This window comes from Abramis brama, assembly GCF_963993115.1.
Source record: "Abramis brama genome assembly, chromosome: 4".
Lineage (NCBI taxonomy): Eukaryota > Metazoa > Chordata > Actinopteri > Cypriniformes > Leuciscidae > Abramis > Abramis brama.
The window spans coordinates 633,951-660,000 of record NC_139966.1 but is presented as its reverse complement, the minus strand read 5'-3'; the positions used below and the strand labels follow the sequence as shown (position 1 = coordinate 660,000).

Sequence of the window (26,050 nt, the reverse complement as noted above, 5' to 3'; positions counted from 1 at the left end):
AATAAATTGAACCGAAAAAAGGAATACAAATAAATCACAACATAAGGGCAATAGTTCGGCTGCAAGGCACTTATCTCGTTGATAAAATGTCTACTGTAATAGCTCTTTTCATTTGAGAGAGTACTGAGGGATGAAGCAGGAGTTTTAAGCTCATTTATAAAGTGAGGAAGGGTGGGTGGTTAAAAATCCCACATTTATGGGAGAGAGGAAGAAGGAGGACTTTTATTTTGCCCTGGTGTGTGACGTCATAAGGCTGCGCCTCCCTTCAGAGTGAAGAAAGGTTGGTGTTTTTACTTGTTTACAGTGTTTTAGTCGAGGCAGAGCGTTCTCTGTGTGTCATAGTTTTCAGAAACGGTGTAAAATGCATCACTAGATGTAACACTGCAGTGCTGTATCTGAGGCTAATGCTCGTGTTATTGTGTGAGTAAAGCTGCCCGCACATGTTGAGCGCGTCTCAGTTAACGGTAAACAATATAACAGAGTCATGGAGAAACTGAACCTGTTCCATAAAGGGATTTAACTCCTCCAACACCTGATTTGAGTTCACGCAATCCCACTAGTTTGCTCCAGGTGTATCTAGTCTAGATAATCGCGTGCACGCGTTGTTAAAGCAGCCCTAGAGGTCGATCGCGGATCAGAGGGTTGTTCCATAAAAGACGCTTAGAAAAGCGGGGATTAAACTCCAAAACCGGACTTGAATGAGCCTAACAAATAAGTTGGGGCTAAAGTGGTTCCATAAAAGGTAATTGAAGTTCACGCAATCTCACTAATTTGATCCAGGTTTATCTAGTCTAGATAATTGCGTGTGCACGCGTTTCTGAAGCAGCCCTAGAGGTCGATCGTGGATCAAATCGATCCACCATCAAACAGCGTATATTTTGTGCTGTTTTATGCGATTTGTGACATGTTTTTTTCCCCTCAGTGTAAAACTTACATTTTACAGTTATATTCTCCATCTGTAAATGTTAAAAAGTCGTGCAAATGTATCCATTTTACTGCTAATCTTCATATTGAATGAGCGCTGCTGCGCGCATGCGCGCCAAATAGGAGCGCAATAATTCTGACTAAAATACACATTTTGCTTGGAAAATTAATATGCGATATTTTATAACACCAGAAATATCTTCTAATTATAATAATGTATCTTTAGGATGTTGGATAAGTTGCAGTGAACTTCTAGCTCATTACACTCATATATTTTATACTTCTAATAAAAAAAAATTGAACAGAAGTAGCCTAATTAAGGGAATTTTTTTTTTTTTTTTAAGAAACTAAATATATAAAGATACAAAATATAGTTTTGGGTATAGGACCTGCTACTTAATACATATGATGTATATTTATTTAGAATGCTGAGAATTACAGCTTTTAATGCAATAATTTTTTGGATAAAGCAAGAATCCCCAGTTTTAAATGAGTGGTTAGATTTAGTTTCTAGAATGTATTTTTTATATATTATACATATAATATAATAGGCTATATTCTTAATGTACTTAACATTATGAAGAGGATAACATGAAATTAAGAGCAAATGTATACATTTTGAAAAGATATGTGCAACTCTAAAATCAAAGAATATTCCATAAAATAAAGGAATATATATTAGCCTACATTAACTACATTTTTATATAACCCTCCCTCCCTTTTATTTCTAGGCTAGTTATTTGTTATTTTATTTATTTGCTTATTTTATATTGAATATTTGATATTCAAATAATATTACTTGAATAACTATTAGGAATTATGTGTCATTATAAGAGTTTGATATAAATATGTGAATGTTACATTTTTATTAATATTTATTTATTGTTTTTTGTCTTTTCCCCATTAAATCATATGTAAAAGTGTCTAACTATGTACTTCTTGGTTATTGTTCTAATCATGTGTGTTGGTGGGTATTATCACAAAAGAAAAAAAGTAGAAGGAAAAATAAGGAATATTTATTGGGGGAAAATATGATGTCTTTAAAGGAACTGTCCATTTGTATAATTGTGTTAAATGTGTTTGAATTGAAAGACATAATAAAGTACATAATATATATATATATATATATGCTAAAATATTTGTTATTTGGACATTAGATGTGCCTTATTTAGAGTTTTAAACCTACAAGTGTATTTTTATGATATATTCAAATGTAGGCTAATATACTGTCAGTTACTAAGCTCAGATTCATCTTACCAGTTAAAATTCATACTGTGCTTTTGTAATTATTTATTTTTAATTTTGTGATTTTAACTTCTGCTTTACAAAGCTTTTTTTTAGATTGTGTTCTAATGTTCTTCTAATAATCATAAACATGTACTACAGCTGCCAAACAAACCAGAGAGAAATGTATTCATATGTCTATATTGTCTAATTTATCATTGTAGCCTTATTTAAGTTGATTTTCTGTATACTGTGTATTTATGTTTGGACTAATAGTGGTTGATAAAGTCCAATAATGGTATGAGAGAGTGCCAGTGGTAATATCATTGTGTTCTTGTCGGTCAGTGTTAGAGGATCTGTGTAACAGCTGAGGCTTAGCCTGACAGTTAGCCTGCCCTGGACCAGGCTCGTTTCCCAGCATAAGTTGCCAGGGTAACTGAGTTTGAACTATTTTAAGTTTGCTTTATGAAACCGAATCTACCAAAAATAAGCCTGACTAACCGAAATAAGCCTGGCTTATCCTCTAATCTTGGTTTATGGAACAGCCCCCAGGTCGATATCCACCACAGCACACAGCGTGTGTTCATATGTGTTTATATACATGTTTCAGCGTGTGTTCATGTTTATATGTGTTTATATACGTGTTAGACATGGTGTTTTCCTCAGTGCAAAACTCGCAGTTCACAGGTGTGTATTCTCCATCTGTAAATCTCAGAAACAGCAGCGCAATCATTCTGACTAAAATACACATCTTGCTTGGAGAATTAATATTAATATAATTACAATTATTTTATAACACCAGAAATATCTTCTAACTATAATAATTTATATTAAGGATGCTGGATAATTTGCGGCGAAGCTCATTGCACTCATATATTTTATAGTTTGTAAAATTAAACCAAAAGTAATTCAGGGAAGAACTTTTTCAAGAAACCAAATATAATAAAGATACAAAATATAGTTTTGTTTAATCTATTTAATAAAGATGAGTTATATTTGTTTAGACTGGTGGAGAAAGCAGTAATCCGCAGTTTTAAATGATTGGCTAGGTTTAGTTTATACAGTACGCCATGGAGAGGAGAACACCACATCAAGAGCTAACTATACACTCTGAAGAGATATGGGCAACTCGGAAATCAAAGAATATTACATAAAAATACATATTTCATAAATTACTTTTTTATATATATATAACCCTCCCTCCATTTTAATTCTAGTTATTTGTTATTTTATTTATTGACTTATTTAATATTGTTATTATTTGATATTTAAATAATATTACTTGAATAACTTATTAGTAATTATGTGTCATTATAAGAGTTTGATATAATTATGTGAATGTTTAATTTTTATTAATATTTATTAATATATATTTTTGTCTTTTTTTACTTTTTTCATATGTAAAAGTGTCTAACTATGTACTTATTGGTTATTGTTCTTCTAATTATGTGTTGTTTATGTGTCGGTGGGTATTATCACCAAAGGAAAAAAGCAGAAGGAAAAATAAGGAAAAATTATTGGGGGGAAATATTATGTCTTTAAAGGAACTGTATATTTGCATAATTATTGTAACTGTTTTTGAATTGAAAGACATAATAAAGTACATTATATGCTGAAATATTTGCTGTTGGACATTAGACGTGCCTTATTTATAATGTTAAACCTACAGGCGAGTGTATTTATGATGTGAATAACTGTAAAGGCACTGTTGTAATGGAGTTATCAAGTTTAGGCTAATATAGCCAAATACTAAGCTCAGATTCACCTTACCAGTGCTTCTGTAATTATTTATTTTAATTGTCTGATTTTAAACCCTCTGTGACTGTGTTTGTAGTGTCCGCACACACAGAGGCGCTCCTGGACTGAGGGTGTAGAGATGACGTGTGTTAAAGAGGAGCGGGAGGAGGTGGAGATTGGAGACACTGGGTCCCAGTGTTAAAGCAATGTGACACACACACACGCAAACCTGACCCAAATGACCCCAGTGTCGCAGTCGTTGCCATCTATCTGCATTAGTGTATATCCCGCTGGTCCCTTCCCTGCGCTCATTAGCCGGAGGAGTTGCGTATTTAAGGCGAGACGTGGCGGACAAAAACATCGGGTTTTTCACTGGTCAATTTTGAGATTTTGTGATATTTGTCTTCAATAACATGTCCTCTTTCAGACTTGTGCTGAAAAGAAGTCAGAAATACACATTCAGGTCTTTATTTTCCTACACTGTGTCTGTTTGAGTGTGTAGATTTCTCATAAATTCATCAAGAGTTGGCGTTGTAAATCCTCCCGCCGCTCCGCGATCGCTGTCTGGAGCCGTCATCACACACACTGCTGGAAAGCTCTCTCTCTCCTGTACAACACTGTCGGATCCAAATATGGTCATTTCCTGTTTATCAGCAAGCGCAATCTCATTGGCTGATGCCAATTTCTGCCAACGTGATTCGTTCAGAGTCGTCACGTGACGCGCTCTGACATTTCCACGCCGGCGGTTAAAAATGCTGAACGATATGCGTGTTAAATTCTCTCAGAGAACAGTTGTCATCAGCAAGAAGACACAAGGCATCACCAGCGAGGACAGCAGATGATGAAATGCCGTCACACAGAGCGTCGATGCGTAAGCTGTCGTCCGGAAGACAGGAGTGTTCAGCGGCGGTGATCAGAGCAGTGGCTGATGGGTCACGCAGCGCGTTTGAAGGAACCGATCGGGGGGTTCATTTGTCCTGATTGCGCAGGGACTGGGCTGAAAGTTAACATCGACCCGGAGAATCATGGGTTCTGCAGTGGTTCACTACTAGAGTAAGAAGATAGGGACAGGCAGAGTGTCTGCGCGTCTTCAAGACGTGTCCTGGTGTGAATGTGGGAATGGTGCTGTTAGCGCTCGAGTTAGGCTTGGGATATGCAGATATATCAGCAAGTGTTGGGGATTCCTGGCCTTTGTGTTAAAGCGTATCTCTCCGTGCGCATGTGCGAGCGTTAGCGGAGCGAGGGAGAAGCGTGTGCTGAGTCTGATTTCTCACTGGTCTGTAGTGTGTGTCTGTGTGTTTAGTGTATTATGTGGTGTGGGGGAGCAGTTTTCCCTAGAGAGGGAGTTGTGGGAGAGAGTTTGCTCCCGCTGTCCTTCTTCTGCCGGGGAGCACGGCTGGTGTTACGAGTAGTGTGGTCTAACTCGGCCACATGGCATTAGGATCGTGTGTAAACTCAGTGTAGAGGAATGTGCTTTAGCGGCTGGTTACAACACTATTGTTTCTGCATCTAAAATGAACAACGCGATTGTTTTATTTTTAAACGCGATCGGAAAAGGCTGGAAGTTTAGTCTCAGATAATGACAGTGACAGATCCTAACATTTCTGATTGCTCTTATCTTTCATCACATAATGAAGATCAGGTAACAGTATATAAAGCTGAGGAAAGAAACTAAAGGCCTACCTGGAGTTCAGGCTGAAGATTACTTCCCTGATCGCTCTGCTTTCCTTAACGATGCAGAAATTCTAATGAAAGGAGGAGTTTTTCAACCAGAGTCTCGACTGTGAACACAGGAATTATTGCAAAATCACGCGAGACTTCAGGATAAGCACGGCGGACGATATGCAGGAAGAAATTGCGATAGTGTTTGGATGATTTTCACATAAAATTCACGTGAAAAAAACCCCATTGTACCCACCATTAGCCTATATATAACCTTTTATACAGAAATATATTCATTCTTTATTGTCTTTATTTATTCTTTATTGGATTTATTGTCTCTTTAGAAAAAGTTATTTAATCCCTCTTTTTTTTATCTTTTTTTTAAATGATTTTAAGAATTACAATTACAGTCGGGGGGGTACAAAGAGTAAAGCCGATAAACAAACATAAAAAGACATATACATAAACAGTGACAAACTTAAAAGTTAAACAAAAAAATTAAAATGTTTACGGATTGAAACGCACTTTGCAGCTTTCTTATTTTTCAAACCCAATATTACACAGAGATGAGATGAGGTTTATCTGCTGCTTATGTTTGTGTTTTCTATTTGTTAAGGCGAGTGATATCTGACTTCACAGGCACAGTGGATCATGTGGCGTTTCAGGGTTCAGGGCGAGTAAGGAGACGTCAGTAAAATCATTGTCCAGTATAGATGAAGAGGGGACACAAGTGGCCGTTCCCGCGGCGGTAAACTGCGGGTGTGTATTTGCAGACTCTCACCACTAAGAGGCGCTACAGTCACAGACTTTACAAAGTGTCAGTTTATTCTCTCTATTGCGTAATCTGCCGTGAGCAGAAGACATTTATCAAAACAGATCGAACAAATCAGAAAAAGACTTTCAATACAGTATTGCTTTCAATTAAAAAATAAACAATGAAAATGTAAAAGAACACTAAAATGAATTAAGTTTGAAACCCCATCGCACATTTCAAGGTATAACTAAAGTGTCGGGACAGTTTATTTATTTAAAACAGGGTTGCAGATAGAGTTTATTCCCTTTGTGATGCAAAATAAGAAACTCCAGGGCAGCTCTTGTCACAAAGCACATGACAAAGGCAGGTATGACATACGCAAGCCATACGCTGTGATGAGGTGTCTCTGACTTCTAACATGTAATTTTCCTGTTCTCCTCGCACTAAAGTAATTGTTGTGTTAGGTCGAGTCTAACTGCAATGGTCTTTCCCATGTAAATTGATCCAGTCACACATGCAGATTTATGTTTTTAATCAGGGAGAGTGAATATGCTCACTCAGCAGGCCATGGGGTGGAGCAGAAAACAGACAGAGAGCCTCCACAAGGTGCGTCTGTGAAGGGGAGAGTCCGCTGTGCGTCGGTGCAGATTAGGAATGATACAGACTGGTGTCGACTTGAAAGGGACTTTATATAGTGTGTACCAGTCTTTGACAGCAAGAGGAAGGAATGAAATGAGGAGTTCCAGTACTGACTAAAACTGGCATGCGTAATACAAATGGGTCCCCAGTCCTATTTACCAGCAAGCCCAAATGCTGTTAGCATGATGCCTACTAAAGGAAAAGCTTAGTATATTCATTCAAGTCTTCATGGACATCCTAGTATTACAATCACAACACAACAATCTCTGCTAGGTATCACGGTAACACTTCAGAATACGGTTTCTTACTGCATAACTAATAAGGAATTATTGAAGAACTAGTAGGTAATTCTTCATTAACTACTACTTCACTACTGATAACAACTAAGGAAGATGTGTTAACTAATTAGTATGTAATAGAATTTTATGATTGTGTGAAGTAACAGTTAGTTAATCAATAACTAATGAATTCTGTCATACCTCCTGAAGAACTACTATTAATTATGTAAGGGTTAATGCCCGACGAGGTGTCCATTATCAGGTATTAATGGACGACGGCGAGGCGTGAACCGTTCGACGCGCAGCGGTTGCCTCCGCCGAAGTCCATTAATACCTGATAATGGACACCTCGAAGGGCATTAACCCGCTTATACCATGGTCACTTACGAAAGAAAGAAATATTTAATCAATAATACTTTAATGTGTTTTAGAGTACAAATCGTGAGGGTTTTTATTTATTAAGTCGAGCGCACTATTTAATATCTCCCGTATACAGGCGTTGCCAAGCAACCACAGCGACCCGACCGCAGCCGTTGATCAGTGAGTTTGAGCCAGCGCAGTCATTTAGAACTGCCATCAGGCAAACTGACGGGACGCCTTTCCTAGGTGTACATTATCACTTTCTAATGGACACCCTGCAGCCAATCAGAATCGAGTATTCACCCAGACCATGGTATAACTACTAATTAAGGTTCAAGAAAAATAACTAAGAAGTAACTAATGAACAGTCATACAAAACTACATTGATTTGTGACCTTCCTTATTTACTAATGTTATTAATAGAAGTAGTATTATGAAAATACAATTTTAACAAATACATGTAAATGTTGGTTTTGTGAGTGTGTTCTGTAAGAAATCAACTTCAGAAAGAAACCCTGCACTCAAGTGCCTTGCCATAACTAACCTCAGATTAGCTTTTATATTCTATATACAGTACTGTGTGTGTGTGTGTGTGTGTGTGTGTGTGTGTGTGTTCCTCAGCATAGAATGCCATTGAGTAAATTCATGTATTTAAGGCAACGACTGAGGGAAACTGAAAATATAGGGAACTTGTTAATAAATAATACAATTAATAAATAATTATCAAATAATTCTGCAGGAATTACTTATAAGCTGAAACAGTATTCTAGAGTGAAAATATAGGGAACCCATTAGTAATGAATAAAGAATTACCACATAATTCTGACTCAAATCAAACTTACTCTAAAATAACAACACTAATAACGTAATCATCTAAACCTTTGTAAAATACACGACAATAACTTGTTACATATCATCTTCCTTTATTTCAGGTGAGAACATTTCTTAATACAGCATATATTTTATTTTGTTTTAACATGTACAATACTGCCTACATTTGAACTCATTTAACAAACATTTTAAACTCAAAAGTTAAACCTTTAAAAGCAATTCGAGTGTGATCATCCGGTCTCTGTTCTCCCGTTTCCACAGTAGTGCTGCGGGATCTCTTGCGGGATCTGGGCTCGTGTTCGGCGGGGAAACTGCTGAACTTCAGGCCGACGCCCTGCGCTTCACTCGTAGCCGAAAGATGCTGTGACTCCATAACCTGCCCATAAACAAACAGTGCTCAGCTCTGAGAACATATTCATCTGATGTAAATACACTTAGTTACTTTAGAAATAAAATAATTTGTTTTATGCAAGGGATCCGGCGTTTCCATTTACAGCACAGTAATGATTTTATAGATTAAATAAAGCACACACAAACCTGTATTTCACAGAAGAAATGCACCAAATCGGCAGCGCTGAGAAACCTCCAGAAGAGGATGCTAATACCCGTGCTCTTGCATCTCCAAATCACTGTAAAATGCAGGCTACCGCGATATTGCCAGAACTCTAATGGTGCAAAAGAAGTTTAAAATGTATAATGTGTGTAAGGTGTAATGTACATTTTGTTTTGCTAATGAAATAAAAAGTTTGCTTATTTGCAGATCAATATATAGCCTATAGGTACATGTCTGCACTTATCTTTCTTATTAGTGCTGAAGAAGGACTAAAACTGTCTAGAAAAAGAAAAAAAAAACATTGATAATTGCTTTTTATTTTTTAAGTACTTTAAAAATGAATCCCCTTTGTACTTTTACTAAGGTAAATTTGAAAATGAATAGGCCTAATTGTAATTTTACTGGAGTGATATTCTTTAGTTGTTTTGGTTCCAGTGCTGCTTCACATGACACACATCCACTCACTGAAGGGGATTCTGTTCCTGGGAGTCAGTAGACAACAGTCTGCACAGATTCCCACACTGGTGCGCACTGCTTCGGGAAATGGATGTCCAAAACACAGTTTAAAGCATGTGTGCACAGCACCAAGGAGAGTGTTTTGCTGTAGTGCCTGTTTGCCAACAGTTACACAGGCCTGAAGGCACTGACTGTCGTCCTCAAGACCAAGGACGGAGGGGAAGGGTTTAGTGAGCCCAGCCTCCTTCAAGTATTCAACTATGCTGGTCCCAACCTGTTAAAAACAGAGGAATGTCAAAAACATACAACTCACAACACAATGCACAATGCAGCATTATATACAAAACTAGGGGTGGGACAAAACATTGATATGGCGATATACTGTTGTCCTTCTCCGTGCGTTACGGGAATCCGTATCCGTATTTCATGCAGAGAATCCACCAATCATACATTGCGCCGATATATTTGTTTTTAATCATCAACAAACACCACTATCCACTCGGTGAGTTGCACAGTTTTGAAAACTAACGTTAAGGGTTGTTTTAAGGGCATGTTTGTGCATGGCCATAGACTCTCACTCTAAAGCGGTCATGGGCAATTCTAAAATAGTCAAAAAGTCGAGACAGGAACCATTGTCAAAATTTCTTTGTCCACCACTCTAGTTCATCCAAAACACACTACAAAAAAATAGACTCAAAGTTTTAAATACCGGAATTGTCCTTTAACAAATAAACTAGGGTTGTGCAATGTCTATCAAATTGACATCAGACAATGTTTACAGTGAAAGGTCTGCACGGGACTTTATTCCCCCCGCTAAATTTAGATGATTTCCAGAATCTCATATTTACACTTCCCCTAAAGAGAGAGAGATTGGGGATAACAAACATAAAATCTTGGCTATACAAGAAGTTATACATTTGAATATCAGTCATTTAGTTTGTGTAAAACATCTAGTAGCCTATAATTCTAATAATTTTAGCAAAATAAAATCTTTACTGTTTAAATTGTTCATCGAACTGTCTTGAATGTAATTTGTATTGTGATCGGGAAAAAACTTCATTATGTTATTATTACCAAAGCAGAAAAGAAATAAATGTATTTGAAGTAACTGCACGGAAATTGAAAGCATCATTGCACTGGGCGATATAGTGTGATTAATTAAGATTTTCTTGCGGGGGGGGGGGAATCACGATGCCGGCACAACATTGTGACGTCTGTCAGCCATCAGCGATGGACGGATGGCATCGTCTATCAGCACAACCCTAAAATGAACGCAGAAGCATTGAAATATATTCTCCTCATCTCATTTTTCCATCAGCATGTCCCTTTAGGGGCTCCACAGAATGGGTTACTCATTTTCTCCGCCTTTCTGAATAAGGTGTTCAGCTTCAAGAACATCCACAGCATCCTGTGAACATGTAACAAGGCCATAGACCACTTTGTTCCTTTTAAAATGAGAAGCTTTAGAAATGTGGCAACACGAAAGTTGTACTTGCATAGCCTTTACCCTGGGAGTCCTTTAGACAGGGATATTGCTCAACCAGAGCAACAGCCAAACACATCTTTGTCTTAGAGGATGGGCTAGAAATGATAATAATAATAATAAAAAGAATTAAGGAGTTTACATATCATTATAATACAGACATGAAAGAATTTCACTGTAGCTAAATTTGGTTGTCAATTCACCTTTAAAGGGATAGTTCACCCAAAAATAAAAACATCTGTCATTATTGCAACTTCGAAGGCCCAGAAAGCTAGTGAAAACATCATGGATGTAGACCATGTTACTCCAGTGGTTCAACTGTAATTTTCTGAAGTGACGTGAATGCTTTTTGTGTGCCAAAAAATACAAAAATATCAACTATATTCAACATTTTCTTCACTTCCGCTTCAATCGCCAATGCACGTTCATGTGATCTGCTTCTTCTCCTGTCCTCAAGAGCACCACGACGCATGCTTGTTGTGCTGACGCTAGAACACGACTCTCACGATACAACCCGTACCAGAACGCTGTATTACAGTATTATTACAGTAGTGTCTACTGTACTTGTGGAGCCTAACATCGACTACATCCATGAAGTTTTTACTACCTTTCTGGGCCTTCGAATGGTCAGCTGCTTAAGCGGTCAATGGAGGGACAGAAAACTCTCAGATTTCATCTAAAATATCTTCAGTTGTGTTCTGAGGATGAACAGAAGTCTTAGGGGATCGGAACAACATGAAGGGATTCATTAATGACAGATTTTGTTATTTTTTTACGTACAGACACAGTTCAGTAATTTACAGGAGAGACAACCGTATTCTGCAACGGGACTGAAACTGCAGTTGGCGACAATCGCATCTACAGAAATTCTGCGTAGTGTGTGTACAGAACCAAACTGAACAACTAGTTGTTAATGACGTACTTGAACATGTATAGAGTTGTGTATTTTTGTATGTGCACTGCAAGAAATCACAAAGCACGTTTTGAATCAGTGTTGCAAGATCTTGCTAGAAAAACAACAAATAAGAACGAGCCCATAATAAATTCAAATCCAAACGTGTTATGGTGGGAATAAGCCATATACCAACATATACATGCACCTGTCTACTTTATTAACTCAATAAACTGGACCGCTGGATGGCAACCCTTCAAGAGAGCACTCTGAGAAGAAGCCTTGCAAACATTAACATGATGGCTTTGTTGACAGTGGTTCAGTTATATAGTCTTTGGTGACTGTATTATTACTACTTTGGTTAAAAATAGCCAAACGCACCTGAACATTGCAATAGTTACCATGGTGTCAATCATCCCGGTTTCGAGAGTTCTACTCCATAAACACAAAACTATAATTTAGGGGATTCCCTCCAGTATTTAAATGCAGTTGTCACTCCTGAAAATGTACAGTGTACTTGGCCATGATTTACAGCTCATGCAACTGGCCCAAGTTGGATGCACTATTTGACCTAAATTCACTTTTGTCAGTTGAATATACAACCCATATGCAATAAAATATACTTTTCATTACGGACAAATGCATACATACTTTCCTCCAAAGCGACTCGTAAGGTGTGAAACTAGTATTCTGACCATGCATCTTCGCCGATTTAAAGATAAAGTGTTCTAGTGACACGCGGTCTCTGTAGACACAGCCCAGGCTCCACAAGCGGCAACACCACAGCTGTCAACACTGAACACTGAAAATAAGGGAGATTTCCCGGAATACATCCCCAAAATAAGGGATTTGTTGTTTTACACGATTCTTACCCACAAACTTTTAACAAAAGCACTAATCGTTAACAGTCTAAAGCAGGGGTGGGCAAACTTTTTGGCTCAAGGGCCACACTGGGTTTTAAAATTTGACAGAGGGCCGGCCCAGTAGATTATGAGACACGATCTCATGAAAGTGCGTATCTATACGACAAATTTAATTTCTCGTGCCATTTATACGGCAAAAATGTTTTTTTTGCGTGCATATGCTACGCACTGTAAACCCCTTGGTTAGGATGAGGGGTGCAGAGTTCGTGCCTATTACACGCCATAAAGTGCGTATCATATGCACGCGAAAACTGCATATCATAAGCACTACAAATACAATTCTTGGTATTCACACTTTCATGAGATCGGGCTGAGCAAACACATTTACGTTGTGGCAACGTCTGCGCGAAATTCAACAACTGAGAGACGACATTCTGACAATACATTTTTTATGCTAGATATCCCCCATTTAGCATGTTATGTTTTGAGGTTAATTTTTAATTAGTCAGATTTTAGATAATTATAGCCTATACTTTTTAAATATTGTTTATCCTTATTATTTAAAGGGCCTAACAGTAAATTAGAAACAAAACACCTGCAAGTGTACACTTAGAAGAGTAAAATTTACGAAGGTTACGTTAATTCAACTTTATTAAATCTGCATATGGCAATCAATTTGCACTTCCAAAAGTCATACATTTGTGGAACCCCCCCCCTGTCTGTTTGGTTTCCATGGTGACGCGTCATTGCTTGTTAGTGACGCACCGCAGCCACAACAGCGCTGAATGAATGATAATCTGCTTTTATGTCATTTTTCCTTTTTTACATTTGTTACCTATGGCATGATAGGCCTGATATTCCGATTGTCAAATATATGTAACGCAATATATATAACGCAAAGTATTGCAAGAAAAAGGCAAAATGAAAGCGATCTTAAGACATTTTTTTAAATACTCGACGGGCCGGATTAAACAGCCTAACGGGCCGTATGTGGCCCACGGGCCGTAGTTTGCCCACCCCTGGTCTAAAGAGTTTATAACTACACAATATATATTAAAGAATGACAGACCAATGGATATGTTTAAAGTGCTTTATTTATGAACAAAGTAAATATAACACATTTTCATTTGCTACAACGTGTTTTATCTTAATGTTGGGAGACAGAGTGAGAGAGAAACAGAGAGAAAGAGACAGACAGACAGAATGTGTGTAAGAGGCAGTTGAACAAATGGATAGAGACCGTAAAGACAACCTTGTCACCCTTCCTGGTGTGAAGCACAAGCCCTATTGTATACATATGTGGCTGATTTAGCATTTCTGAACACTTTCTGTGAGGGAGTGTGTAGGTGAACCTGACCAGTGTGGTTTATTTTACAAGATAGCAATGCACACACAGTGCTGGAATCCAGTGCCATCCGGTTGGATGTAACAATCTTGCTCACCATGCTAAACGCCCTTTCTGAGCTTGCGTTACTGTGTGGTATACAGTACATAACAGTGTCTTTGCAAGTCTCGCCAACTCAGTGAAGCTGTCATTCTTTCCTACAAGGCCCCAGAACCTGTCTATTCTTGGTTCTTGTGGGAGATCTTTGCTATCAGTGACTTGGAAATCAATTAGCTCCTCTCTGAGCCCATCCTCATTCAGGAGAAACTGTGGGAACAGGGCACCTAGCCTCGACACTGAGAAAGAAAACACATTAATTTATCATAACCCTCAAGGTAGATCCTGCCAGCTTACTATCTCTGATTTCTTAGTTAAAAACATTCAGAAATTGCCCTTCACTCATCACAGATTTACCATACAGAATACATGTTATCCCTTCCAGTGTCTGGACTTATCTCCATTCGAGATCCAGGGTCTAGTATTCTCAAGTCCTTCAGTAGCTGGGAATCGATTGGAAAGCAAGCAAACATCTTGCGTAAAACTGCTTCGTAGAAAGCTCTCAGTTCTACATGAAATGGATAAAAATGGATTTGTGTTAAAGGGATACTCCACCGTTTTTCATATTAAACTGTTATTCTCTTAACTAAGACGAGTTGATACATACCTCTCTCATCTCAGTGCGTGCACTTAATCACTCTAGCGCGCGCCGGCACTTAGATAGTACTTAGCTTACCCCAGTATATTCAATGGTATCTGACAGCAATGAATTTAGAAGTGACCAAACACATCAACGTTTTCCCTATTTAAAAACAGTTACACGAGCAGTTAGAAGACCAAGTATGGTGACACAAAATAAAACGTGGCGCTTTTCTAAGCGGGTTAAAAAGGATAACTATAATGTATGGCGTAATAGCACTTTTGGGAGTACTTCGACTGGCGCAGGGAACTCTGCAGTTCTAATGAACGCCTTTGTGTCCCTTCCAATGAAGAGGTCCTCGTCTGCCAGTTGATGTTCCTCTCCAAAGTTCACTTCTCGGAGAGGGACATCCATAATCGCCTTTGCTGGAACAAGGCACCCCAGCATCCGCTTGATACGCCTGGTCATCTCTTTGTCCAGCTGGAGTATCTGTACCTGCTCTGACTGTAGATAGCAAATAATAGCGAAATGATGAGGATTATCATCTGTGGTTATCAATTTATTACTGTGACAACTAGGATATGATGACTATACCAACCTGAAAGGCAATATTAGAGTCTGATAGAGGCTGAAGGGCAACACTGAGGAACTTGAAGTACGCCTTAATCAATGGATCGTTGAGATGTTTTGACAGATCCCTAATTTTGGTGTTCGTCTCCACCCCCTCGTGACTGTTAAAATATGCCTATAGATAGGAATATATGGTGAAAAAGAAAATACCATTATAAAATATAATTTTAGGTTTGCATATAAAAAAAAAAAAAAAAAACTGAACACAAAGGGAAATTTAAAAGTGTTGTAATGGCAATTTTTTCATCATCATCATCACACAAGAGTTATGTAATTAAGATCTACTTTAATTACGAGTGGCATACATATACTATAACAAACCCTACCTGAAGAGCAGCCCACTGGTTAAGTGTGTGTAAATGCCCACCAGTGTGTCTTCCACAGGCAGCTTTGCAGCCTTCATGCCTTCACAACCAGTGGCGAGCTGGCCTAGGAGCCAGACGCAGCCGAGATCTTGCACATTAGGCTGGTTTACTGTAACCCTACTAATTACTGAGATGTGCCTGCCTTTCATGACACTTGCGTTATCGGAATTGAACGCAATCAGATTTTTCCAGGGAATGCAACGATTCCTAAAACCAGGAAAGAAAAGGAAAATGGAGCCACAATGTCTTTGATAAATACTGTATGTAAACTCTGAGAGTGTGAGGGAGAAACAGAGTGTGTGTGTGTGTGTGTGTGTGTGTGTGTGTGTGTGTGTGTGTGTGTGTGTGTGTGGGAGAGACAGAGACAGTGTGAGTGGGGGAGAGACAGTGTGTGTGTGAGAAAGACAGTGTGTGTGTGAGAAAGACAGTGTGTGTGAGAGAGAGAAAGAGACAGTGTGTGTGTGTGTGTGTGTGTGTGTGTGTGTGAGAAAGAGAGAGAAAAAGAATGTGTGTGTGTGAGAAAGACAGTGTGTGTGAGAGAGAAAGAGACAGTGTATGTGTGTGTGAGAGAGAAAGAGACAGTGTATGTGTGTGTGAGAGAGAAAGAGACAGTGTATGTGTGTGTGAGAGAGAAAGAGACAGTGTGTGTGTGTGTGTGTGTGTGTGTGTGTGTGTGAGAGAGAGAGAGAGAGAGAGAGGAGAGAGAGAAAGTGTGTGTGTGTGAGAAAGACTATGATATTTTCAGGGAAAATACTAAAACGGGAAGACAGCGGGAAAAGAGCTAAAATAGGGGGTGGTCGAGCTAGCCTCCGTTTGTTTGACAAAACTTTAAACGTCAACCAGAAGTGACGTCACCCATCATCAGCTTTAACAAACACACTTAGTTCTGCTCATTTCCCAGTATTGCTGAGGTCAAGTGTTAACGGGTAGGAGCAGCACCGTGTCCTAACCAGACGCCATAAGATTATAGCGACAGATAATGTGTGTGTCAGTGGTAAAAATCACAGCTAATCAGAAGATCGGCAAGCTCCAAGCACTCGCAACCTAATGGATAATTACACAAATTCATGAATATAAGACCATTTTTTAACCTTATTAAAAATACACACAGAGTTACTGAAACAGCTGATGTCAGAACACACTTGTCTGTTAACACACAGTTTGAGCGTTCTTGTTCACGTTTGAGATCTGAGGGGAGTTGCTTTCAGTACGGCTATAAAAGACAAACAGAATGATCATCAGACTCATTTAGCATTAACTAAAGCACATATCCAGCACTACACCTGAAGTGATCATACTCTCTGTCGTTCCAGCGGCGCCGTCGCAGAGATAGTCTGGTTAGGACACGGTGTTGCTCATATTCACTCGTCTGAATGAAGTAAATGATCATAGCCGTTGTATTACATGCAACAATCGTGGTAATTACATGCATTCCCCCTTTAGAGTCACGCCTCATAAATACATGTGGAATATTAAACCTACATTTCAAATCAATATTGAATTTTGAACTCCTGTCAGCTCTGTGGCCTGTGCCCGACTCAGATAATCCTCTCTTCTCCACTCATGAAAGCTGCTGCTAGTTCAGATCTGACAGATGACTGTGATACGACATGTTTTAGTTGTATGGATGTGTCCATCTTTGATGCCTTACTCACCGGCGCTATAACTATAGGTGATGGTCTCAGACAGAACACATGCTTGACTCTGCTTGCTTGCTCACCCAGACTGCACTCAAACACTACTGTACAACAGAGCTACCCATGAGCCATAACAGCTGTTTCTCACTTTTGATATAATTATTGGGCTAAACTGGCTTCTGCTTTACAACTTGTTTATGAATGATGTTGAAAGTATAGGAAGGTCCTCACCCAAGGTTTGGCCTGCAGTTTATAACACAGTTAGTTCCCATCCTTGATTCTGATTGGTCAATAGCTGTGTGTTATTCACGATAAAACACGGCCATGACCGCTTCACACACAACACCCCTAGCATCCACTCTTAGCAACTCAAACACATGTGTGATCTCACTGATGTTGTTCACTGAAGCTAGAGGCGAGTATTGTGAGGGATCGAGAAAGCATTTACAGTAGATATAGCATCTTCCTTCAGGTCAGTCCCATATTCAAACCAAGTGCCACACACTGAACTCCTATTGCCATTGGCTAATGAAGTTCTAACAACAAATTATTTCATGTTTCAAAACAGTTTTTTCTTACAAACTCAAGGTGCCGCCATGGGTTCTCCCATATATTCCCCCTAATTATGCCAACCTGTTTATGGGTAAGTTTGAACATGATTATATTCATAACCACAATCCTTTTAAACAATATCTGCAAGTGTGGTACAGATGCATAGATGACATATTTCTTGTGTGGTTGGGCTCAAAAGAAGAACTGATTGCTTTTAATAGTTATGTAAATACCAGACTGCCCTCTATCAAATTCACATTGACTCATGATGATAAGGTCCTCCCGTGTTTGGGTGTTTCAGTGAGGAAGGCAGATAACACGCTACACACTGAAATGTATCGCAAAGAAACGGATCGCAACTCCTTCCTGCACTACCAGAGTTTCCATCCACCCTCTCTCAAACGCAGTCTTCCTTGTATCCACTTATGGTCAGACTTCAAATAGCGTAAAGAACATTGTGCATCGTCACTGGCACATTTTAAGCAGTGACCCGGACATAGGTCACACTGTCCAGGACCCGCCGCGCAGCTGCTGTAAACGAGCACCAGCCTGAGAGAGCGGTCAGTGCGGTCGCACCTCCGGCACCTTCCCAGTCGCCTTTCCCTTTATACTTACACACGGCAATTTCAAGTGTTTGAGCTGTGCAGCATGTAACTTTATGCTCACAGAAAACGCATTTACACATCCAAAAACAGGCAGGACATACAAAGTAAAGGGCAGAATCACATGTTTATCCACTTTTATTGTGTATTTACTGACGTGCCCTTGTGGGCTGCTTTATGTGCGGAAAACCAAGCGACATATATTGTAAAACAAATGCACTGAAAACTAAAGGAAACTTTCATAATTAGTTTTTTTACTAATTTCTATACTTCACATTAAAGATGTGATTAGGCCAGCCCAGTGTCAATCAAGAAAAGAACCAATGGGCCGCTGATCTACGTGTGTAATGAAAAATGTCAAAAAAATAAAAATAAATATATCTGACGTTTTTTTACCAATGCATTACAACGGCACTAACCCAGCGCCGCCAATTAAGCAAAACAAAACAAAACGAATGGGCCGCCGATGTACATGTTTTATGGGCCGTTAAGACAAAGACAAAAAAAAATAGCCTATTAGATGTATCGGCCCAAAAAGCACGTCGGCCCACCGGGAATCTCCTAGCCTACATGCGTGGACGTCACACTTTAAATCTGTTGCCTTTGACCATCCACTTATTTAGCTGTTGGCGCATCAATTGACATGCCATCTCCTTTTCCCTCTTTCTTTTTCTATTTTTAGTCCCGACAGCTTTTTTGCTTGCTTTATCCAAAAAGATAAAACTTAAACTTGCCTTGCCTTGCCTATCCATCTTTTTCGACTCGAACCTTTTTCGAAAACCAAGTGACAGTTAAAAACACGAATTTGAGCACAAATGCGCGATCAGGAAGACCGATGACAGATCATCAGTCGCAAGGCATTTTAACACTGCGGGACATGATGCAAATATGCTCGAGTTCATGGGTTTAGAGGTTGTTAATCGCTCTCCAAGAGGGGGACACCGTGAGAACCGCCTCCTGCAACCAGAGGCTTGGGATATTTTTAACTCAAACACATGTATCCCGAATGGGATGAATGAAGATTTGTCACTAAGTTGTTTCTTATAAATAGAACACACAAATGTGTACTGCATGTGTAATTTTTTTATATGTATAACAGCCGTTGTCTTTCATTAATAGACTGTTTGATATATGTGACATTATTGACTTGATACCCCTTTAACATTATTGGCTTGTGGTAATATATGGGTGTGGGCATATAAGATTGACTACATTGTTACTTTGTTACACACTGAGGAAGGCGTCTGTGCAAATATAAATAAAAACATATTTAAGCATAGTGTGGCCTCTCTCCCACTTTATGTATTATAATTATCTGGGCCAGCACTCTTAAATGGACAAGTGCACCCATTGAGTGAAGCCTGCTCCTATCCACATTTATTTATATAGTGGTATGTGAATATATCCAATGCAGCAAAAGACTTAAAGGGTTAGTTCACCCGAATATTGAAATGACCCTGTGATTTAGGGTGTATGCACACCTGCCTTGTGTGGTTCGACTGAGTCGAGCTCAGGTTCGTTCCCCGCTTTGTGTGCATCTTTTGGGCAGGTGTGAATACAGCGATCGCACTCGGGTGTGGACCAGACAGCCGAACCGAGACCCGGCTGAAGAGGAGGAGGAGGAGGTCTCTGTCTGGCTCCACACTAACTCTGGTACGGTTCGCTTACGCTGTGAACATGAACCGACTCAATTGCTGGAAATAACGCATACAAGTACTGGTGTGTTCAGCAAGTGCAGCGACCGGATGAAGGAGAGCGGATATGTCTGTTCAATTACCAGCAGTTTTTATTTCTAAATTTAATGTTTTCAATGAACATTTGCACCTTTATTGTACATTTTTTTCCAAAAATATTAAATTATTTTAAATAGACAGAAAACATCAGAAAAACGTTTTAAGGTTCAAAGTCTTACTGTATTTGAATTGTTTTCTGGCTTTGTAGGAACTTCAAGATCCAGGCATTGAATGGGAGAGTGCAATGCTGCAAGGAGACACCAACGGTACAGTTGTGGTTCCCGAAATTGTGTGCCCACTGGATGATGAAGCCCTGGAAGAACTTCAGAGAACTCTTGATCCTGTGGAACATTCTCAGTCACATGGGCGTGACTTGTACACACGATACTTGCAACTAGTATCCAACCAACAATGACATTTAAACCTGAACTTCTTAGCTGGTTACAATATTGCACTTGGCAAAAACATCCCATTATGTTTACTAATGAACCAGCAAAAAAAAAGGCACTTAAGGAGTGGCACCCTTTGGGATGTATAACTAACAGTAGCAACAACTGTCATGAGTTCTGTCTAGCTCTAAAAAAAGAAATAGTAAAGATGTTATACAATTAGAGGTGGCAAAAGTAAAAGTGCTGAGTTCACCCATTTTGGGAAGCCCAAATTAACAGGTAATGGTAGTTTACTTCTATATATTTAACACAATAATTGGTTTACAATTTGTATTAATTTCATAGATCACTGATTTTTTTTAAGAATTATTTTTACCAGTCTTTTGTCTGAATTAGGAACTTCCCAAAACGTGTAAACTCAGCAGCACCCAGAAGAGTACTTTTTACTTTTGCCACCTCTGTATGTACAATATTCTAATCAAAATCATTAAACAATGATTGCTTAGTTATTGCTTTGATTTGAGTAGATCTCGTTGTGTTAAACTCTGTGGAATCCACCACCATATTTTACTGCCTCGCTCATGATTCTTCTAAAGTCAATGTAAGTGCTAAGATGCTGTACTGGAAAAGTCACAGTCTGAGTGCATGCACTCACAATTGGGTAGCAAACTGAGTGATCTCCTAGTCGTTCCGTCCCAGTTGTGGTCAAAGTTGCATGTTATTTTGAAATGTCTCTTCTCATCAGGGAGTATCGGGATGTGGGACCGGCCCGTCATCCACTGGAGCACGTGTGGCACTGCAACAGGCTCTGCGTCACCAGCTGCACTCTCTGTCTCCCCATCTGTGACTGATGTATATTTCAAATAACAAGAGAAGCTATTCAAATTTACAGATAAAATAAATTATTCAAGAATGTGCTCAGTACATTCAAATTGTTATGCGTAATTGTGTATGCTATATAAAGTATATAGTACCTGAAATTTCAACCTCCTGCAAGAAATCTTGCAGAAAGTTGATGATCTTCCTCTCAGTTCTCTCCTTAGAAGTGCCCTTTTCACTGACATTGGGCTGGACGCACATCATTATGAAATCAGCATCAGGCTATAAAGAAACAGTGAATGCATATTTGGTTAAATATAATGAATGCATATTTGGTTGAAATATAGGCTTGTAAAGGTTATACAAAATGGAAATTCCAATATATTACTAGGCAAATGTAAGAAAGGATTAAGTGGCAGTTAAAACTGATTCCTTGATAATGTTCCCAGGAACAAACAGGGAGCGGCAAGCTTCAGGGTTTGTAGCCATCTGGTCCACCAGGCCATACAGTTCAAGCCCTTTCGGATTTGCTGCAGCACTGGAATTAGTCTTGTAGTTGAATGCAGGACAATTGCTCTTTGGAGAAAAAAAACATGGTTTGAAATGTTTACAATTTTAAATGAGAAATATTTTGAAATGTAATATTCTTTTAAAACTCTTACCGAATGATGCTTTCTTTGCTGTCCAGGTTGATCTGGCTCGTGTATCCGCAGCTTATAATTTCATCAGTGTTCAACATCAGACACTGAGCATCTGCAGAATCTTCAACCTGAGAAAAAAGAAAATAAGTATTTTTTTAAATAAAGCAGCGAATAAAATAAATGTTAAAACTAATCTTTATCTAATTTATATCTGAAAACTCTTGAACCGAGTGCTCACCCTGCTGATGAGTTGACAGGATTCTAGATCGGCCACATCTTCCTCAGACAGAGAGTTTAAGTCCACTTCTCCTGTGCAGAGGAAGCTGTAGCACCAGCCTCTCAGAAAAGCAGGAGGTGGGCCACCTTGTGCCAGGCTGACTGCCATTATTTCACCAATAGTTCTGTGTGCAAGGAAGAAAACATCTCAGTTATAAAAGCCTTACATCCAGTACATGCAGTAATGTGAAAAAAAAGTATGTACAAACCTGAAGTTCTCGTTATCAAGGTCCGTCAAGGAGTACTTGGGATTTTTACCCTGGTTTCCAGCTCCTTCAAAGAATCTGTTTTCAATACCTGAAACCATATCTTAGACAAAACAGCAATACCCAGTTTTAGCTGATTGACTGGTTTTGTTTCATATTAGAACACAACAATTAAATGACCAACTTACCAGTTAAAAACTCTTTCCTAAGGGCTCCTGTATCAATACCTGCCTCTCCTCTATACACCACCTTCAGAGCACTGGCAGGAGATGCAGCTTTCTTTCTTTCCCACTGCAGAATGCCCCTGTCTGGAAGGTCTTCTCTGTCCACACACAACTTACATCCTTTTGTTGATGTTCAAGGAAGTCCAATATATCTTCCGTACTTAAAGACAACAGAGAACATATAAAATAGTCCCAGATATTATTGCCATGTCATAGTTCGGTAACACTTTATAATAACGTTCAGTTGTAAGTCATGTATAAGTGGTTAGTTAATGATGAACTAATCATTTACAAAACATTCATAAATGATTAGCAAGTGATATACTAACATTTTATGTATGTTTTGTGATTAGTAAATGATTAATTATTTACGAAACATGACTATGCGTTCATAAGTGATTAATAAGTGATATGTTCATTATTGTATGTATGTTTTGTATTTTCAGTTGTAAGTCATTTACAATTGATTAGTTAATGATTAACTAATCATGTACAGAACAAGAAAATGCGTTTCATAAATGTTTAATACATTTTTTTTGTATGTATGCAGCAATTAGAAAGTGCAGAAAGTGTTGTAAATGCCTTGAACACACGTACAGATCATTTGTAACAGGTCAGTAACAGTGTTCAACACAAATGATGTGTAAACGCATGAATAAATCATTTACAACACTTTCTGCATCCCCTCATCTAAAGTGTAAACTATTCATCACTTGTAAATGTGTTACACATCATTCATAGATTACAACTTCAAGAATCAATAAGGCATAAGATCAGCGAATCTTATCTACGAATGATGTGTAACACATTTACAAGTGATGAATAGTTTACACTGTAGATTAGGGGATGCAGAAAGTGTTGCAAATGATTTATTCATGCGTTTACACATCTATGACAGGTGTTGAACACTGTAGTGTGTAGTGTAGTGTAGTGTAGTGTAGTGTGTAGTGTAGTGTAGTGTAGTGTAGTGCAGTGTAGAGTGTAGTGTAGTGTAGTGTGTAGTGTAGTGTAGTGTAGTGTAGTGTAGTGCAGTGCAGTGTAGTGTGTAGTGTAGTGTAGTGTAGTGTAGTGTGCAGTGTAGTGTGTAGTGTAGTGTAGTGTGTAGTGTAGTGTAGTGTAGTGCAGTGTAGAGTGTAGTGTAGTGTAGTGTAGTGTAGTGTAGTGTGTAGTGTAGTGTAGTGTAGTGTAGTGCAGTGTAGAGTGTAGTGTAGTGTAGTGTAGTGTGTAGTGTAGTGTAGTGTAGTGCAGTGTAGAGTGTAGTGTAGTGTAGTGTAGTGTGTAGAGTGTAGTGTAGTGTAGTGCAGTGTAGAGTGTAGTGTAGTGTAGTGTAGTGTGTAGAGTGTAGTGTAGTGTAGTGCAGTGTAGAGTGTAGTGTAGTGTAGTGTAGTGTGTAGAGTGTAGTGTAGTGTAGTGCAGTGTAGAGTGTAGTGTAGTGTAGTGTAGTGTAGTGTAGTGTGTAGTGTAGTGTAGTGTAGTGTGTAGTGCAGTGTAGAGTGTAGTGTAGTGTAGTGTAGTGTAGTGTAGTGTGTAGTGTAGTGTAGTGTAGTGTAGTGCAGTGTAGAGTGTAGTGTAGTGTAGTGTAGTGTGTAGTGTAGTGTAGTGTAGTGTAGTGCAGTGCAGTGTAGAGTGTAGTGTAGTGTAGTGTAGTGTGTAGTGTAGTGTAGTGTAGTGTGTAGTGTAGTGTAGTGTAGTGTAGTGTAGTGCAGTGCAGTGTAGAGTGTAGTGTAGTGTAGTGTAGTGTAGTGCAGTGTAGAGTGTAGTGTAGTGTAGTGTAGTGTGTAGTGTAGTGTAGTGTAGTGTAGTGCAGTGCAGTGTAGAGTGTAGTGTAGTGTAGTGTAGTGTAGTGCAGTGTAGAGTAGTGTAGTGTAGTGCAGTGTAGAGTGTAGTGTAGTGTAGTGTAGTGTGTAGTGTAGTGTAGTGTAGTGCAGTGTAGTGTGTAGTGTAGTGTAGTGTAGTGTGTAGTGTAGTGTAGTGTAGTGTAGTGTAGTGTGTAGTGTAGTGTAGTGTGTAGTGTGTAGTGTGTAGTGTAGTGTAGTGCAGTGTAGAGTGTAGTGTAGTGTAGTGTGTAGTGTAGTGTAGTGTAGTGTAGTGCAGTGTAGTGTGTAGTGTAGTGTAGTGTAGTGTAGTGTAGTGTGCAGTGTAGTGTGTAGTGTAGTGTAGTGTGTAGTGTAGTGTGTAGTGTAGTGTAGAGTGTAGTGTAGTGTGTAGTGTAGTGTAGTGTAGTGTAGTGTAGTGCAGTGTAGTGCAGTGTAGTGTAGTGTGTAGTGTAGTGTGTAGTGTAGTGTAGTGTAGTGTAGTGTAGTGCAGTGTAGTGTGTAGTGTAGTGTAGTGTGTAGTGTAGTGTAGTGTAGTGTGTAGTGTAGTGTGTACTGCAGTGCTGACTGGTGAGGGTATAGACGGCTGTCTTCTGTAGTGTGTACTGGAGTGTGTAGTGTAGTGTAGTGTGTACTGCAGTGCTGACTGGTGAGGGTATAGACGGCTGTCTTCTGTAGTGTGTAGTGTAGTGTGTACTGGAGTGTGTAGTGTGTAGTGTAGTGTGTACTGCAGTGCTGACTGGTGAGGGTATAGACGGCTGTCTTCTCTGAAACACATGGAGTCTTTAACCACTGTGCAACTAATGTGAGCAAAACATACAAAAAAAATAACAATTTTTTAAACATTTATAAAACGCATAGTCATGTTTTGTACATTATTAGTTAATCATTAACTAATCAAATGTAAATGACTTATTATAACCGAATCTACAAAACATACATACAATAATGAACATATCACTTATTAATCACTTATGAACGCATAGTCATGTTTCATAAATAATTAGTTAATCATTTACTAATCACTTGTAAATGACTTGTAACTGAATTTACAAAACATACATAAAATGTTAGTATGTCACTTGCTAATCATTTATGAATGTTTTGTAAATGATTAGTTCATCATTAACTAACCACTTATAAATGACTTACAACTGAACGTTATTATAAAGCGTTACCCATAGTTCCATCCAGCAGTGTGCAGAACAGTGTTTGGAAAATAATTACATTATATGTGATTATGAATTACTGCACCATGTGCTGTTTTAAATAATTTGATAGTATGTGATGTCTAGATAAGATGGCTAAAAAACATGAAAACATGGATTGTGTAAATAAATATTTCTGTATTTGATATAAACTCACACGAAAGGCATCTAAATAAAACACACCTTATTGATTTACATACTGGAGTTTGAGCATGGGTACTTGGGCCACTGCTATTTGCTTCAGAAGTCACTATAGATTCAAAGCTGTACATGAAAA

General features: G+C 38.7%; 1 protein-coding gene and 1 long non-coding RNA gene across 2 annotated transcripts in view; both read left to right on the top strand.

Annotated features, from left to right (window-relative positions):
- LOC311081371 (protein NLRC3-like) overlaps nucleotides 1–26,050 on the top strand; it is a gene marked incomplete at its 3' end in the record, with an annotated part of 325,193 nt that overhangs the window by 99,101 nt on the left and 200,042 nt on the right. The gene's annotated exons all lie outside the window — the stretch shown is intronic.
- Nucleotides 20,011–20,857, top strand: LOC311082358. Its single transcript, XR_014606117.1, has 2 exons — nucleotides 20,011–20,116; nucleotides 20,405–20,857. It is a non-coding gene; the product is annotated as an uncharacterized lncRNA (long non-coding RNA).